This window comes from Neodiprion lecontei, chromosome 3 (genome assembly GCF_021901455.1).
Source record: "Neodiprion lecontei isolate iyNeoLeco1 chromosome 3, iyNeoLeco1.1, whole genome shotgun sequence".
Lineage (NCBI taxonomy): Eukaryota > Metazoa > Arthropoda > Insecta > Hymenoptera > Diprionidae > Neodiprion > Neodiprion lecontei.
In genome coordinates, this window is record NC_060262.1 from 21,397,506 (window position 1) to 21,411,926 (window position 14,421).

At 42.3% G+C, this 14,421-nt stretch overlaps 1 long non-coding RNA gene across 1 annotated transcript in view; it reads left to right on the forward strand.

The window, feature by feature from the left end:
* The window catches only part of LOC124293543, an 87,182-nt gene that overhangs the window by 54,328 nt on the left and 18,433 nt on the right, over nt 1–14,421 (forward strand). The window contains exon 2 of the long non-coding RNA XR_006903388.1: nt 9,461–9,638. This is a non-coding gene — a long non-coding RNA (uncharacterized LOC124293543). The remainder of the gene's footprint in view (nt 1–9,460; nt 9,639–14,421) is intronic.

Here is a 14,421-nt window from a genome sequence, read left to right on the forward strand (position 1 = left end):
GGCGGAGAATTATAAGCAAAACGAAGTCTTGTCGAACGTCATATGTAAAAGCAAATGATGAAAAAGGAGATATAGAAACAAAATGAACGACAAGAAAAACTTGAGGTTCTAAATTAGGAACACAGTGCAAAAGTTGTAGCAAAAAAAATTATTATCGTATTTAATTTATGTCTGCAAAAATTTGCGCTTCCATACATAGAAATTATGTACGTTATAAATTATCATACGTTAATAATTTACAAATCACCTTTGATGAGGTCAAATAAAATATGAGAACAGCAGGCAAATAAATTTTTTCATATCAAAAATAATTTACATAAATTGATTATAAATAAAATGAGTTTATTTCAAAATTGCGTATTTGTATAATTTACTGTTTTAGGGTAAAAGTGGAAAATCAGAAATGAACTTACACTACTCCAGAACAATTTAAATATCTCGCACTCGATGTCCGATAAGCTAAAATTAACTTTAGCACGGGTCAGTGCGCCTGAAACTACGCAGCCCGAGTCACACAGCGTGACGAAGCTTGTAGCTATCGTAGATTCACATGCAAGTAGACTGTATATGTATATCATGCCATACGAATGCAACTGCAAACTGGAATGAAAATAAGTAAAAGAAAATTTCACATCTCTGAAATTGTACGCTTAAAAGGATGTCAAGAAAAAATTTATTTCACCAGAACAGCTCAATGAATTTGGGAGAGCACGTTTTGTGAATTGAAATGTTTATATTCACTCATACAGTGAGTTTATCTAAAATGAAATTGATCTCATCGAAGAAAACAAATTTTATTGAAATCAATTGTTTATCCGCTAATCGAAGACTATTGAGGTTTATATTTTCTTCGATTTGAGGTCGGTCGGCCAAAAATTGACACTCTTCGTCAATTTTATAATGAGATAATCCTTACACATCGAATATTGATCAATTTGTATTACGTTTGCAGGCTACGAAAATTTCTTCAGAAATACCAAAAAGAAAAAATTACAAAGTACTGAAATTATAAACAAAAGTTTAGATATCGATACTGCATTCCAAGTTGCTTCAAAATGGTCAAAAGCCTCTTAAATTTTGTTAATTTCACTCTATGATGGCTGAATTTATTTAAAAGACTATTTTCTATAAATTTATCGCAACATTTCTTCATTATCACGTTGGTATCGTTGAATGTTTAATTTTACAACGATCCACCATATTGATTGGGATCAACAAATGGCTATATCGAGTTGACTACCAGGAAAGAAAATATCAGTTTCACTAAATTTGTAGAAAATAGTCTTCTGGATAAAATGAGCCATTTCAAAGTGAAATATAAAGAATTCTCCTGATTTTTTTAACCATTTTGTGGCGATTTAAAACGAAGTATAGATAAGTAAGCTTATTTTATGATTCCAGTATGTTCTCTTTCCCCCATCTGTGACAAGATCCCTGTAACTTGAGAACATGATAATTTAACAAATACTTAATGTACGACCATCTCGTAATGAAATTCGGTTGAAATTATTCATTTTTGGCTAACCAATATAGTTTTATCTAGTTTTGTAGGTGGGACTCTTGTGAAATTTTGATGATACCGAGCCTTTCGTGTTGAAAGGACTGAAAAAGTTGCAATCAAAAATTTCTTCCAACACGATTTATATTACGATCGTATGTATCCTAACAACAATTCAATCCTCTGCCATGAAAATATACGCGCAAAATATTTTTGGTATTACCACGCGGGAAACTTTCTGCTAAAAGTTTCGTTCACATTCATTTTCATCACATAAAATTGAATTGCTTTTATCAGGTTACACGTTGCCACAACCTAAATTCTGTTAAAAGGAACATTCGTTTACGTCTTTTTCATTCATCGCAAAAACCAAAAACTTAATATTATCAAAATTTCACCGGAGTAGCACCTTAACGTTAGGGTAAGAAATGGAATGAATGAGACGCTCAATTGCCGTTTCTCCTTTCTGTCGGTTTTTTTCCTTCGTCTTTTCATTCGTTGTTCTTCGGCGTAGGCCTTGCAGTGTTCCGGTTTTCTGAAAATCGTGTTGAATCAAGGCGCGGGTTAACGGTTGCGACAGGGGCGAGGAGCTCGCGGTAGGCAGCACGAAGAAGGCAGAATCAGAGGATCCCGTAGCGAGGTGTAGGACGTGATCGAGATCTCGTAGCTAGACAAACAACTGCTGCACCGCTCGGAAATTTGTACATTTAAATTCAGCCAGCGTTTCCGGAGTCAACTTCTTAGCCACAGTCAGTCAGTCAGTTAGTTAGTTACCTATCCCGGCTCACGCTTGACTTTTGCCGCTTTCCCTCTCCACCGGCCATTCATAAAATTTTCTAACACGCGCGGACATTGTACTCATAATCCATTTGAATACATGACTTTTCGAAATTCCCGCTCAAATCACCTCCACGGCAATTTCAAATGCACTTAATTTGCGTGGGAATTTCAATAAACGAAATTAACCTGAACTGATAAAAAAGTAAAAGTTGATGAATTCACCCTTTGTAGAAAACATGTTTATTCTATTTCGAGGAACGTAATTGCAACAACAATTCCCTATTTTCACCTGTAAATATCAGCGATTTTGGTTATTTTTTGGTATCTTATTTCTTTTTTTTTTTTTTTAATGTTTCTCACCGGATGTACTCACTTCATTAAAGAAAACCACGCCGTTACTGCGGGTTGATTTGTAACTATTTCATGTACACGAACGTATGTTAGGCTTGTTTTGTACGGCGATGAAGAGAGATAAGAATTAGAAACGTACGATGAATTTTAATTTCATGGTAATGTTGTGAATGTTATTGTTATTTCGGAGTATAATCGGAGAAATTAGAGGCGTGTAAGGCTCGATACGAGTTATAGTTTTATGCTAGCGAATATGCACCGGCCATCGTATGCAGGATACCTGCGTTATATCGACTACACGATAAACTTGTCTCGCTAATCGCTGCACGCAGTGCTAATTACCGACTAGATATCGCACGCTAATTACACAGGCTCGCTTCGTCGTGGCGCCTGGATTCTTGTTCCTGCCTATAACAGCTGAGTTTCACTCGCAGCTAAAAGGTACATTAGAACCGCACCTTCTGTGTAACCTAATGTACGTACATCCATACATGTAGGTACACCAAGCATCGATATCTAGGTCGATCGTTACACTCCTTTGAAATAGTAAAACGCAATCGAGGTAGAGAGACAAGCGTGTAATTAAACCGTGAAATTACATCGAAAACAAAACGGTTATCCCCTGACTCTCATTTTGTGCAATTCGTTACTACATTTTTCTCGCTCTATAAACGACTTCGATAATGATTTTCTTTCATCAAGTTCTTACATTACTTAATTTCTTTTTTTCATAGATCGAATTCGTTTCACAGGTACAAGTGTTTGTAATCGTGAATATAAATACAGTAAATACGTAGTTGAAACTGATTTAACTTCAAATTTCTAACATATGCAAGTGAGCAAAAAATATTACAAGAATGACCGGGACGAACAGAGGTGAAAATTCTTAATAGCATACTTTGTCCAAAAGTGAAAATAATCAGTTTCTATAACTAATTATTACTTTTTATAGTCAGCATAATATCTATCTTCCGTTTTAACGATGAACATTTATGCTCTGTGCAATTCTTCGTCCAATTATGACAATGAACATTCACAGGTCGTTGCGACAGAGCGCAAAGTATAAAAATGTGATTATAATTGCAGCTAGATCTATGTATCCAAATATGTATTATTACTGTACGAAAAATAGATATGGTAAGTTAAAGTATTTTGAAAAAAATCTGGCAACCAAATTTGTCCATCACAATCACAATTGAATAATTGATTGACTATTTTGATCCTTATTTTACGATTTTTCATCGAAACGCAGCACGGAGTAGAATAATATGAACAAATTGTGTGAAAGTTTCGGTGAAAAGTATCGGTTTTTTTCGCCTCGCACGTTGTACTCGAGTGTCCGAGAAGCTTCATGGACGGCGGTATCTGGTGGCGTAGCTTGCGGCGACCATAGAGATGGCCTAATGAATTTAAATATTTGAATTACAAGAGTTTCATTTCGTCCCATTCATGCGCACCACGCCAGGTCGAGTCCTCGAGTTCTCCATTTCTCCTCCCGCAGAGTCCTCCGGTTCTCGGGACGTGCCGCAATCTGTCGGTGTGATCTGAGAAGACAGAAGAAGAAGGAGAAGAGTCTTGTCCTCGAGAAAGACGCAGCTCGGAATATAGCCTCCCAGGTGCCACCCCCGAGAGAAGAGAGGTAAAACGAGAAAGAGAGAGAGAGAGAGAGAGATGGAGTGAACAGGAATTAAAGAAATAAAAACAAGAAAGCGGTTGCATCAGAGAAAGAGGGAAAGAACGAAAGGAGCACGTTCAGTGCCGGAACAATCCGTCATCTCGAGATTTCGTAAACCTGAATTTTACCGGCGTTATACATTCGTCCGCCCTCTAAGCCGGTGTTGGTATAGCCGCATAACGTGTATAATAACTTTCGAGCGTTGTGTAGCACCACCAGCAGCAGCCCACTTGAGGCAAATTGTCCAGAGCTTCGGAGGCCAACGGAAATTAAGATTAAATGACGGATAAACGAGAGCGTCGTCGTTAAGAAGAAACGTTATATCTTACACGCGTGTATCATACCTGAGTCGGTACAGCCGCGATGGGCAGCGACGCACGTGGGACTCGTGGTTATGATATTCTGGGTGTCTCGTCGTTACAGGAACCATGGAATCACGCGGTATCCGCGTGCGGAAAAGAGTTCGAAAATCACTTCCAATTTTGGTCCAGATGCATAAAAATTCAGTACAGCAACTTTCTAAAACTTTTCTGAGGAGGCACTTGAAATATGCTGGCCTCACATTGAAGTGAGACCACACCATTACTTATTTAATTTTTCGGATACAGCTTATCGCGGTAACATTTTCACAAAAAAACGTCACGCCCATGGTTTGGGAATCGTGCAATCAGCGCGCAATGTTAACACTCCCATGACCATCGGCTCACATTAGCGGGTGCAACGGGCAAAACCGTTTCGAATAAAATTCATATCGGTGGGTAGATGACGGATAATGACGTACCACGAAACTCCTGGTTCTGTTCCTCTGAGTGTATTGTCATTATAGAAACCGTAAAACCACGGAAATGTCTGCGTCGAATCACACAGTATCTGCTGGAAGGGAACTGAAGAATCTCTTGCGATTGAAGTGCACTTCATCAATATTCAGTACTGGTCTTCTGACAATTTTTTTAATCCATCAGTCGAATGGCCTGGCTTCACGTTGAAACGAGACCACACACCTTCTCGTACGGTTATTTCAACCAAAACGTGACTCACGTAGTTGCAGGGAATCGTACAATCAGCGCGGAACCTAAACATTCGCGTAATCATCGGCTCACATTAGGGACAACGGGGTACTTTGTGTAGTTAAAACCGTTTCGAATAAGATAATGGTTGCAGGCACGTATTTGAGGCGATAAACATGTCGGCGACCAGAGGAAATAGTCACTTTTCCCGGTATGCGCGGGACGCATACCTCAGACTTTGTGTAACGTACATGCCTTGTACCTGCACCTCATTATACCCTGGATACAGGCATGTGTGTTCCTAACGTGTAGAATGTTTATCCGAATAACAGGTGCTAAGTTTATGGGCTTAATTGTTGACATGGATAGAATGGGCCGGTTCCTGATCACCACTGTCGCCACTGCTGTGTCCCCAAATATACCGGAAGAAGGAATTTTGTTAACCCGTAGGAACGCGGCGGCGTGGCAGGTGGTCGGAAACGAAAAGGCATCGTCAGGGTTACACCGGGACGATACCGAAGCGCACTCGCAATATATCTCATGGCTTGTGTTGCCGGTATCTTATGGGTAATTAATTCACTGCCCCAGCGAATGTCAGGTCTTGGAGTCGGTGCATAAAGTACCCAACCACTTGAAATTCCCGCACCTTATGATAGCTCCATTCGTTTTCAGTGTGCGCGTTAAATGCGTGTTCCTCGTGCAACTCAAAGTATGCAGGCACTCTCACGCTTATCAATTATACGAGTGAAACTTCAGCGGAATACAGCCGTGATTCTTAGGTTCCATATCAAGCGACTATACTGTAATCATCCGAAATTAAATAGATCGCGTTGAGCTATAAACAAACAATTGTTATCGCCCACGTTCAAGGGAGTTGAGCTTCTTTTGGAAAATACACTGACGGTAAAAGATAGCGTCTAGATTCTTAATCTTGTTTTGTAGTTTGACTGCCCCGTCTCGACCTTGTATTAAGGTTGAGGCCAATTGTCACCAATACTTTTCTTCCAGACCATGATTGAGCAACGTTCAATGCTGGTGAAATAACGAACTGATTTTCATTCGTTACCGAGCAGCCACATTGTGGTTTTACATATTTCACATTGTTTGTCATTCAGACTCTCGTTGTTACCTGTGCGAATGTTTTGCAACAGAATAGAGCAGTTTACGTAACGAGACATTGGATTGGTAGATGAAACTGTTGTAAAAGATCGGACAGCCTGGCTCACAGAGATCGGCTGTTACAGCCAGCACCTCGCGCAATGTAGCGACGTGTGTGCCGGGCTGCAAACGGTCCCTTTTCCTTTCCCTTCCTTCCCTTGCCATCCAGTCGTCGCGTCGCGCGGTTTGAAATGAAATAGCGTTAGATCGAATCAGGCTGATTTGAATTAGAACAATGGCCGTCGAGTGGCTGGTGCCCCGCAGCTCGTGTTGGTGGCGTTGGTGTCTCTCGTGGCCAGTATGTATAACATATCTCCAACGGTGTCTGGAGTCATGGTTGTGCGTCGATCGGATCGGGCCGACTGGAGGCTGCGGCCGGAGGAACGGCGAGGAGCGGTCGGTCCTTCGAGTTCGGAGATTAATGACCCGAAAATTCAAAAATCGAACGCGGTGGGGAGCCCCACACCTTTTTATCCCTTTTTCACCCGAGTAGGTACCGACCCGTCGAGCGCCTAGCTCGAGCCGAGAAAATCCACTCGAACACTGACGACGACCATTCCCTATGCTAACAACGCGAGTCCTATTATACGCGCACTCAGGACGCTGATCGATAGGCTTTTGTTTCAACTATAAATTCACCCTCGAATCATCATCAGCCATACCGGCTAGGTACTCCAACTACGGACAGGGCGAGAGAGTGATCTCTGACGCTGGTATTATCTATACTCGTTGTCACTCCTTCCAGTCACACGCGGGGCAACTTGATCTGAGAAGCGAGAGTTACTCCGGAGATCTAGAATTACGACGAGCGTTAGCTGCAACGGTGCATTCCTTCGAAGCATGATGATGACGGGTCAGAAAAGATTTGGATATCTTGGAAATGTCAGGTTTCAGCATCGTTTATAGACTATAGTGCATACGAATTGCTTCGCAGTTACGTGAATCCCCAAACTTTTGGAATTCGAAAACCCAAACGTACCAAATCCTTGGTGCAATCGCTTTTTACTCCTTAAAGCACACGAAACGTCACTAGTGGAAATAGCCAGGGAATTGATAAAAAGCACGTCATCTTGGGTACTTTTCCGTTTGAGAAGTTTAAAGCGATTCGATACACTTCAATACATCAAGCTAACCAACCAGAGTACCGTATCTTGTGAATGGCATTGTTCCAGCTTCAACGTTGCACTGCAGAAAATGTATCGTTATGACTTGTCTGGTAGGAATTAGTACATATAGAACCATTTTTATAGACTCATACTCACTCTACCGTCGTAGAAATGGATACTTTGTGTGCAGAAAAGACGCATGAAAAAAAGCTTAAAGCATGCTCGCTTTGTACAATTATATGTTTGTATAACGCGAACATATTTTACGCGTTTTTTCATGCATACTTTCCGTACGCGAAGTACGCGTTTTTACGATAGTAGAGTGAGTCTGGGAATGCGCATGCGCGGTCTATTCAAAAAGGCGAACTCGGTCTTTTCAGGCCTTTAACTCCCAGAACTTAAAATTGGTATTTTCTGTACTGCGCGCACGCGCTGTTGCAAACAAATCTGACATTACTCGACTCCGACACCAATTTCATGCTTCGTGACAAAACGCGTTACATAAAAAATCGTGTGCAGCAAGGAAGCAACGTTCTTCTCGCCTCGCGTACTTGCAATATTCGTCTTCGGTTCACCTACGACTCATATTCCGAACTCACGCTCGTCAGGACGACGAGACCGAGTCCGCCACCTCGTTACAAAATACACCATTTCCCGATAAACGAATCCGATCAATGAGAAAATCAGGTGTGAAAGGTGGACCGTCGTTCCAGCGAAAAACCCTAGTAGCCGAGTGGGATCGAAAGCGAAAGTTCGCGGCAGTCCGGCAGGTTGTTCATACGGGGCGTAACGCGGGGCAGAGTGTCGAAGGTACTGTGTAAGGTGCGAGTTGAACGGAGCGTACATAACATGTGCGAAGCGGAAGTAGCGAGTTTGTAACGCTTAATGAGTTGACAGAGTTGATAATTGATAACACTTCGGTACCCCTTGTTTCGGAATTATAGAGATCCGGGCCGAGATAGCCGGCCTGGCCTACGAGCATAAACTCCCAAAGGCCGACGGGAAGCGGCGCGCGCGCGCCTCAACCCACCGACGACGAGTAGAGTCGGCTGCGTGACGCGCGGCTCACAATCAGATACCATCACTCTTTGTTTCCGTTTCACCCTCGCCGATCCTCCTCCCCCTTCTGGCCCCTTTCTGCCCCCACCGGCACAACCCGACCCGGCCCGGCGGCCAGCTTGCGCACCGGCCTATTCCTCGGTTATGCTAATGTCCCGCCGATTCTTGTTCCTTTAATCGCTCTCCGGGCCCTGTGCTCAAGCGTCTGGAACGCTAATTTCAATTTATTCCTTATTGCGCGACTCGCACCGGGACCCGTCCCCAACGAACACCTCAAATATTCACGGAGCCAGGCGACACGGGTCAAGCTCACATTGTAAAAGCTTCTCCATTACGGATTCCCAATTGCTTGAACTTCTTGGGTCGTTTTATTGGCCTGAAATATGGAGGGCGTAATATGTGGATTCCGTTTGGTAGACATCGTTCAATTTAGGTTGCAATTGATTATGTTGGAAGTTTGATGAGCGATTGAGGAAGTTTCAATGATACGATCTCATTTATTGAAAGCAGAACGGATACATCATTTCAGAATAATAGTGAAGTAGCTACGAATTTCTGACGATCTGATCTGGTATAAATTGAGCAATGGGAAATTCATTGAATCAAACCACACGTCAAAAGGCGCACATTTTTAACCAAGGAAATAACCGTAAGACTTTCAAAAATATTCATTATCAAGCGGCCAGATAGTTTCCTTGTAAGTGTATACTGTGAAAAATTACTAATGAAGAACAATTTTTGCGCTCAATCCCGAAATTTAACATCAAGTTGACACCAAATTATAGTCTATAGACATACACAAGATATTTCTTTTTTTTTGTTTTAGAGATTAGACCGTCAAATCACCGAGCATGTTTGGTTTGACCGTTCACATCGGATTAGGCCAGACGTCGTGATAGTCGTAAGCCAAGTTAGAGTGTCAATTGGCTATCGAAATCAACAACTTCCTGGTAGCTGGAAAGCACCGTGGCAAGTGATGAAAAGACCAAGTATCCAGACGCACGGTATGTATTACATTCCACTCAATACTCTAGTTTTCTGTCCTTGAAGCAGGTACACTTTGATTATCGATCCGATAAAAGTGTTCGAAAATCGCTGCGTAAATTCCGCGGTCGAATAACGTCGCGGAGAGGAGCGGATAGCACAGGCAGGCAGGCGGATAGCGTGCATAATTAGAGCCGGCTGAATGTGAGTTAGGCAAATTATACAACGCAAGCCGGCGTATAATTCCCCGTTCCAGATAGCGAAGAGATCGCGTATTTCTTGAGCGAGTGACAGGCGACAGTTCGTCTTCGTCGAGATGGTCGTCACTGCGGACTCGCTAAGACTCCTCCTCCGAGTGTATAAGAGGGCTACTCCGAGGAGACGAGACGAGTGGAGATATAAGACACAGGCTAAGTATCTCGAGAAGCACGGTCCGGTCGCTCGCTCGCTCGCTGGGAATATTAAAATCGTCTGGAAACAGAAATGAATATTTGAAACTCGATATTCTTATCCCCGCTTCCCCCCGCATACGCGACACAATCTTCTTCTCAGCTCGGCTCCCGTCCTCGACGATGGTCCTCACGCTTTTTACGTCTCCGTTTTATCTCGCGCTCTTGACAAAAAATCCTTCTTCGTTCCGTTTCTGCAGCGTGTTGTCTCGACGCAGTCACGGCTTGGAATCGAGCGAGAATATTCCCATTCAATGATTACCATAAAATTATTTTCGCTCCTTCTCTTGCTTATTCTTATTCTTCTTCTTCGTTCTCGTCGTTCGCTGTCTTTGTCACCTCCGCATTCATCTGATCTAGATAACGATGGCATAAGTACGGACTTGGACAATTCTCGAAGAAAAAGTATGTTTGCGGTATGGAAATTGTATCCTCGGCCCCATCACGGTCAAGCTTAGGCTTCGCACACTACAATCAAACTCAAAATGTGTTTCACTGTGTCTGGCCCAAGGGCGTGAATTGAGTGAATTTATTCATCGTTCGCTCGTAACTATACGGCGATATCTGTCGTCGTTCAGAAATGCGCAACATTATAACAACGTGGCTCGTTCGCAGACTGCGGGCATTATACCTACACCCCGTGCTTATCTGGCAGGGTCCGGAAAAAGATCGGCTCACATTCCTCGGCTGTTTACCCATCCAGACGTTCGCCGATGCACGACGAGGTCTTAAAAGCCCTCTTTATACCGATATAATCCGCGCGTCCTGATGCACTTACATTATATTATTCATACCGACGATGTTGGAAGGTGCAGAGCATGTGTATCCAATCCCGCGGCAAGTAGCTTGCGCAGTCGAGTTTTTAGCTCAATTTTTTTTTTTTCCTCAATACTTCTCTGCTGGTTTCACGCTTTACGATCATCCGTGCAGATATCGATCGCGAATCAGATCATTACCACATTACTATAACGAGCATCATGGGAAAAGATGTATTTATAAAACTTCAGACTTCAGGGCACAGGCTGTGGACTGTGAAATACGGATTTTTAAACTCACAATATAGACTTAAAATTTTGGATAGATCTTCATGATTTTATTAGGAAATTAAGACTATCCTGGACTTTGGATATCCACTTGTGCGGTACTGTCGATTTTCGATACCACAGTTTAAAATGTGGAACATTAGGACTTTGGAATTTGGATCGTGAATTTTGTATTACTACTGTAAACACTATTTTTTTTTTTTTCCTACAGAGTTCAGAGTTCAATCCTTGGACTTTTGTATCTTGTTAAATTTGAAACTTCATTGAGGAACCTAGACTATCTTGAAACTTGAAATTTCTCATACTTGATTCCAATCCACCACTCTGCACTTGGTATTTACCACTTCGGTATTTCGCATCTGGATTTTCAACCTTTGGCTCTGGGATCCGCAGAAATATCTGCGGGCTGAGATATTTCAAGTTGGAGCAGCCAAGACGAAGGTTTGAGTTTATCCTGAATCCTGGAGACGGTCTATCTTCATTTCCGTCCTCGCCTTCGCCGGCTTACTCGCGAGAGCATCTCGTCTCATAATCGCGTATAGAGAGATTATATCTTCGTGCTAACCGCGAGCTGCTCGCGTTGCCGCTTCTGCTTCTGCTTCAGCTTCTGCTTCTGTTTCTTGATGCTTACCTATAATATTTGTGCTTATACTACGCGGTGCCGCGTTCTCGTATTACCACTGCGGGAGACTTTTATGTGCACAATAAGATACGAACACAAATGTGCACACGATTCGTTTTTATACCGTGCAGTATCAAATTTTGACCTCACTACTGCACCACCGGATCAACGCCTTGTGGAGACATGTGTTTCCATTTTTTCCCCCAAGAATGGCTGAAGCCGTATTCAAAAAAAAAAAAAAAAATTTCGCGAACTTTACAGAGCAGAAATCAATGAGAGAGCTAAAATACTATGTTTGGAAACTAATTGTCAGTAAAATGCTAGCACATTAAATGATCTGTTTGTGCTCCAAATAGTTTGTTTATATTTTCAAAAAGGGCATACGACAACTCTAAAGGTTCTGAAGATTATGGCAAATTTGAAATACTCGTGAATCAAGCGTAGTACACCGAAATTCTAAGAAGTTATTCAATATCTACGAAACTTGGTATCCAACCGTATCCTCCTGCCACTATCGAATTTAAACATAATCATACAAGAATTTGTTCGGATGTTTGAAACATCAGACTGAAATGAAATTTTCACCGGGCTGAACTAGATCCTTACAGACTGGGAAATGACCTCTGATACCAACTCGTACGAGTCACAATAAAGTTCGCTTTCTACAATCGCGATACTTGATAATTTTACGCAGGAACGTTAGTAGATTTGAGAGGTTGGATTATATACTTCAAGACAATCGAGCCGTTACGCGTGAATGAAATGTTAAAAAAAAGAGAATAAACCAGTTGAAGAAATCTCCAGCAATGTTATTCACAGCAAGAAACAAGATTCGCTTCGATTGCATAATCATTCATTCACGTTCACTATAATTGACACAACGGACATTACTGAAGATTTTTCGCTCTATTTCTAACTTCAATTTCGTACCCGTAGATCCTTGTAAAAAAATTTCTCCCTTACAAGAAGAAAAAAAATAAAATAAAGAAGAAATCGTATTTACAGACTCACTTCCGTGACTATCACGAATTCTGCAAAAAAGGGTTGTAGGTAGGCGCCCCTCGGGCCTCGTAATTTGCGCATCGTCGACTAGATTCCGCTAGACGGTGAACGAGGAAGGCCGCTTATCGCACGTCGGGATCACCTTGGCGAACGGGTCGCGCGACCGTTTTCTACGAACAACCTCTTCACCTCAAGTATTACAATGGCACACCGCGCACTTCCGAAGGCCTATGCATCGGTCGTCGAATACGTGACATCACAGCTACGTTCTGATAGACGATTTAAATTTTCGAATATCTCAAACGGCGAGGCCTCGACGGTCCTCTCCTTCCTTTCCGCGCCATGGGTTCCCCGCCTATCTGTGTAAGATTTTTGTCAAATCAGACATTACGCGTTACATGCCTTACGGTACGTGTTTGTGACACGTAAAAATTTATGCAACTTAGGTTATATACGGAATACACGCGAGTATAATATGTGTATCGGAAGAGCAGCGAAGCTGACCGTCCGTAGCACGAACGCTTTGTCTCCGTTCTCTCTCCCTCCCTCTCTCTCTCTCTCTCTCTGTGCTTCACTCTTTTGTTTTTTCTTGTTTATTATTCCCAGTATAAAGACACACACACACACACATACGTTGCGCAGACCCGCTGGACGAGGAATGATTTTGAAATATTTGTCGCCGGGCATAAATTTCGAGGCGGCGGCGGTGGAGACGCGCATACTTAAATATGGACCGAACGCTAGCTGCAGCAGCGGCAGCAACAGCAGGAGCAACAGCTCTTCGGTTTCTCGCTCGTACCTTCTGGCTTATTTACCTTTATTTTTTTATCCACCATTTTTTTTGCCCCCATCTCTTTTGATTCCTTCTTATTTTCGGGTCTCGACCTCCATTGTCTCACCAACGCTAATAAACTATACGCCGGCCGCTGAAGCCCACCCCGCGACCCGCATTACCATTGTTATTATCATCTCTGACAATGAGATATACTCGTGTGCCAACTGCGAGGAGATTCTTTTCCGATACACCTTAAATTTCGTTATGGAATTCGATATTCCGTCGGTCCGATTATGGCATTGCATACGATTTTACGTTGTACCGAACGAAAATCGCGAAACTTAACAGGCTGAGCGTCCATTCCGCAAGCGCGAGTTTTGACGTCTTGCGCATGGCGAGTTTTTCAGAAAAAGCAGTGCTCAAACAGTCGATTTAGTGATTCGGGAATGTTTGATAAACTTTTATTGTCAACTGACTGATAACTGACGGCTGCTACGTGTCACCGTAACCGCATAATTTTCATTCGCCATTTGACTCACGAGAGTTTGACATCTCTTGCCTCGTTTCGAGGAAGTTGGCTGCCCTGCCTTGCAGAAGAAAACATTACCGTGGCACGATCTTTCTGCCGAATTGAATTCAATTATTTTTCGTACGAGCAGTCGGTCACTCCGTCCGTTAAGACTGACCGTTTTTTCTCGGTGTGTAATTTATAATGTCCGATCTCAGAAAAAATTGGTTAATTGCCATAATTTATCGAGGAAACGTCAATGCTCTAGCAATTCTGTAAACAAATAAAGCTGCATACAAATGATGCAACGATTTCCTACGGTATAGCCGAATGAATTCCGGGATCCTGAAATCACTTACAGGTATAAAATATGTAGGATACGTCTGGATTCGAAATTTCCCTAT